Raw genomic sequence first — 5,447 nt, forward strand, 5'->3', positions numbered from 1 at the left:
TCCAAGGAAATTGAAACTATAAAAACAAATCAAACAGAGATGAAAAACTCAATTCATGAGCTGAAAAACGAAGTAACAAGCTTAGCTAATAGAACAGATCAGATAGAAGAGAGGATTAGTGAAATAGAAGACAAGCAACTTGAGGCACAACAGAGAGAAGAAGAAAGAGACTCAAAAATTAAAAAAAATGAGATAGCCCTACAAGAATTATCTGACTCCATCAAAAAGAATAACATAAGAATAATAGGTATATCAGAGGGAGAAGAGAGAGAAAATGGAATGGAGAACATACTCAAACAAATAATAGATGAGAACTTCCCAAGCCTGTGAAAAGAACTAAAGCCTCAAGTTCAAGAAGCAAACAGAACTCCGAGTTTTCTTAACGCCAAGAAACCTACTCCAAGGCATAACATAATGAAATTGACACAAACCAACAGCAAAGAAAAAATTCTCAAGGCAGACAGGGAAAAGAAGAATACAACATATAAAGGAAGGCCCATTAGATTATCATCAGATTTCTCAGCAGAAACTCTACAAGCTAGAAGAGAGTGGACCCCAATATTTAAAGTCCTGAAAGAGAGGAACTTTCAGCCACGAATACTATACCCATCAAAGCTATCCTTCAAATATGAAGGAGAAATAAAAACATTCACAGATACAGAAAAGATGAGGGAATTTATCATCAGAAAACCCCCACTCCAGGAATTACTAAAGGGGGTTCTCCAATCAGATACAAAGAACAAAAAAAAAAAAACAGAGCAACAAGTAAAAGCTCCAAGAAGAACAAAATAAAACCAAATTTAAACTGTGACAACAGCAAAAAGAAAGAGGGGGAGAAGATGGAGATTAACAGTAGCAAAGTACGACGGAGTGCAAAAGTACTCACAAAATAGTTCGCTACAATGAACAGGGTAAGGACCCTTTTCATTACTCAAAGGTAACCACCATTGAAAAAACCACCACAGAAGCACATGAGATAAAAAAGATAGCAACAGAGGAAAGATGTATGGAATACAACCAAATAAAAACAAAAGATAGAAAAACGAAAGAGAAGGATCAAACAAGACACAAAACTAACAGAAAGCAAGATATAAAATGGCAATAGGGAACTCACAAGTATCAATAATTACACTAAATGTAAACGGATTAAACTCACCAATAAAAAGGCACACAGTAGCAGAATGGATTAAAAAAGAAAATCCAACTGTATACTGCCTACAGGAAACTCATCTAAGTAACAAGGATAAAAACAAATTCAAAGTGAAAGGCTGGAAAACAATACTCCAAGCAAATAACATCCCAAAAAAAGCAGGTGTAGCAATACTCATATCGGATAATGCTGACTACAAGACAGGAAAAGTACTCGGAGACAAAAATGGCCATTTCATAATGGCAAAGGGGACACTGAATCAAGAAGACATAACAATTCTTAATATATATGCACCAAACCAAGGAGCACCAAAATATATAAGACAGCTACTTATTGATCTTAAAACAAAAACTAACAAAAACACAATCATACTTGGAGACCTCAATACACCGCTGACGGCTCTAGATCGGTCATCCAAACAGAGAATCAACAAAGACATAGTGGCCTTAAACAAAACACTAGAGCACCTGGATATGATAGACATCTACAGGACATTTCATCCCAAAGTGACTGAGTATACATTTTTCTCCAGTGTACATGGATCATTCTCAAGAATTGACCATATGTTGGGCCACAAAAACAACATCAGCAAATTCAGAAAAATTGAAGTTGTACCAAGCATATTTTCTGATCATAAAGCCTTGAAACTAGAATTCAACTGCAAAAGAGAGGAAAAAAATCCCACAAAAATGTGGAAACTAAACAACATACTTTTAAAAAATGAATGGGTCAAAGAAGAAATAAGTGCAGAGATCAAAAGATATATACAGACTAATGAAAATGACAATACGACATATCAGAATCTATGGGATGCAGCAAAAGCAGTAATAAGAGGGAAGTTCATATCACTTCAGGCATATATGAACAAACAAGAGAGAGCCCAAGTGAACCACTTAACTTCCCACCTTAAGGAACTAGAAAAAGAAGAACAAAGACAACCCAAAACCAGCCGAAGAAAGGAGATAATAAAAATCAGAGCAGAAATAAATGAATTAGAGAACAGAAAAACTATAGAAAAAATTAATAGAACAAGGAGCTGGTTCTTTGAAAAGATCAACAAAATTGACAAACCCTTGGCAAGACTTACCAAAGAAAAAAGAGAAAGAACTCATATAAACAAAATCCAAAATGAAAGAGGAGAAATTACCACGGACACCGTAGATATACAAAGAATTATTGTAGAATACTATGAAAAACTTTATGCCACTAAATTCAACAACCTAGAAGAAATGGATAAATTCTTAGAACAATACAACCTTCCTAGACTGAGTCAAGAAGAAGCAAAAAGCCTAAACAGACCTATCAGTAGAGAAGAAATAGAACAAACCATTAAAAACCTCCCCCAAAATAAAAGTCCAGGCCCTGACGGCTATACAAGCGAATTTTATCAAACATTCAAAGAAGACTTGGTTCTTATTCTACTCAAAGTCTTCCAAAAAATTGAAGAAGAAGCAATACTTCCAAACACATTTTATGAGGCCAACATAACCCTCATACCAAAACCAGGCAAGGACTGCACAAAAAAAGAAAACTACAGACCAATATCTCTAATGAATACAGATGCTAAAATACTAAACAAAATACTAGCAAATCGAATACAACAACATATTAAAAAAATAATACATCATGATCAAGTGGGATTCATCCCAGAATCTCAAGGATGGTTCAACATACGTAATACGGTTAACGTAATACACCATATCAACAAAACAAAGAACAAAAACCACATGATCTTATCAATAGACGCAGAAAAGGCTTTCGATAAAATACAACACAATTTTATGTTTAAGACTCTCAACAAAATGGGTATAGAAGGAAAATATCTCAACATGATAAAGGCCATATATGATAAACCATCAGCTAACATCATATTAAATGGCACTAAACTGAAGGCTTTCCCCCTTAAATCAGGAACACAACAGGGGTGTCCACTCTCTCCACTCTTATTTAATGTGGTACTAGAGGTTCTAGTCAGAGCAATCAGACAAGACAAAGAAATAAAAGGCATCCATATCGGAAAAGAAGAAGTAAAGATATCACTTTTTGCAGATGATATGATCCTATACATCGAAAAACCCAAAGAATCCACAAAAAGACTTCTAGAGACAATAAGCCAATACAGTAAGGTCGCAGGATACAAAATTAACATACAGAAGTCAATAGCCTTTCTATATGCCAACAATGAAACAACTGAGAAGGAACTCAAAAGAATAATCCCCTTCACGATTGCAACAAAAAAAATAAAATACTTAGGAATAAACATAACAAAGAATGTAAAGGACTTATATAATGAAAACTATAAACCATTGTTAAGGGAAATCGAAAAAGATATAATGAGATGGAAGAATATGCCTTGTTCTTGGCTAGGAAGAATAAATATAATCAAGATGGCTTTATTACCCAAAGCAATATACAAATTTAATGCAATTCCCATCAAACTTCCAATGACGTTTTTTAAAGAAATAGAGCAAAAAATCATCAGATTTATATGGAACTATAAAAAACCCCGAATATCCAAAGCAATCCTAAAGAAAAAGAATGAAGCTGGGGGCATTACAATACCTGACTTCAAACTATACTATAGGGCCACGACAATCAAAACAGCATGGTATTGGCAGAAAAATAGACACTCAGACCAATGGAACAGAATAGAAAGTCCAGAAATAAAACCACATATATATAGTCAAATGATTTTTGATAAAGGGGCCAACAACATGCAATGGAGAAAAGAAAGCCTCTTCAATAAATGGTCCTGGGAAAACTGGAAAGCCACATGCAAAAGAATGAAACTGGACTACAGTCTCTCCCCCTGTACAAAAATTAACTCAAAATGGATCAAAGATCTAAACATAAGACCTGAAACAATTAAGTACATAGAAGAACACATAGGTACTCAACTCATGGACCTGGGTTTTAAAGAGCATTTTATGAATTTGACTCCAATGACAAGAGAAGTGAAGGCAAAAATTAATGAATGGGACTACATCAGACTAAGAAGTTTTTGCTCAGCAAGAGAAACTGATAACAAAATAAACAGAAAGCCAACTAAATGGGAAATGATATTTTCAAACAACAGCTCAGATAAGGGCCTAATATCCAAAATATACAAAGAACTCATAAAACTCAACAACAAACAAAAAAACAATCCAATAAAAAAATGGGAAGAGGATATGAATAGACACTTCTCCCAGGAAGAAATACAAATGGCCAACAGATATATGAAAAGATGCTCATCTTCTTTAGCTATTAGAGAAATGCAAATCAAAATGGCAATGAGATACCACCTCACACCTGTTCAATTAGCTGTTATTAGCAAGACAGGTAATAGCAAATGTTGGAGAGGCTGTGGAGAAAAAGGAACCCTCATACACTGTTGGTGGGAATGTAAAGTAGTACAACCATTATGGAAGAAAGTATGGTGGTTCCTCAAAAAACTGAAAATGGAACTACCTTATGACCCAGCAATCCCTCTACTGGGTATATACCCCCAAAACTCAGAAACATTGATACGTAAAGACACATGCAGCCCCATGTTCATTGCAGCATTGTTCACAGTGGCCAGGACATGGAAACAACCAAAAAGCCCATCAATAGATGACTGGATAAAGAAGATGTGGCACATATACACTATGGAATACTACTCAGCCATAAGAAATGATGACATCGGAACATTTACAGCAAAATGGTGGGATCTTGATAACATGATACGAAGCGAAATAAGTAAATCAGAAAAAACCAGGAACTGTATTATTCCATACGTAGGTGGGACATAATAGTGAAACTAAGAGACATTGATAAGAGTGTGGTGGTTACGGGGGGGGGGAGGGGGGAATGGGAGAGGGAAAGGGGGTGGGGAGGGGCATAAAGAAAACAAGATAGAAGGTGACAGAGGACAATCTGATTTTGGGTGGTGGGTATGCAACATAATTGAACGACAAGATAACCTGGACTTGTTATCTTTGAATATATGTATCCTGATTTATTGATGTCACCCCATTAAAAAAATAAAATTATTAAAAAAAAAAAAAAAAGAAATGAGAAGATGGGAGTCCATATGTCAGATGAAAAATAATTAATTATGTCATCTCAATAAAGTTAATAAAAAATAAATAAATTTAGTAGGATAGTGTGTCAGTGTTGAGCTAGCATTGAAAGTGGTGATGAGGTTACACTTTTTCCAAACTGCCTTTCATACAGCAACATGTGGCTGAGTGGGCACACATATGGAGATGTAAAAGGTTGGACCCACCAGAAGTAAAGATTTGCCAGGGGATAATATAACAATTCAGTTATATGA

Source organism: Saccopteryx leptura, chromosome 2 (assembly GCF_036850995.1).
Source record: "Saccopteryx leptura isolate mSacLep1 chromosome 2, mSacLep1_pri_phased_curated, whole genome shotgun sequence".
NCBI lineage: Eukaryota > Metazoa > Chordata > Mammalia > Chiroptera > Emballonuridae > Saccopteryx > Saccopteryx leptura.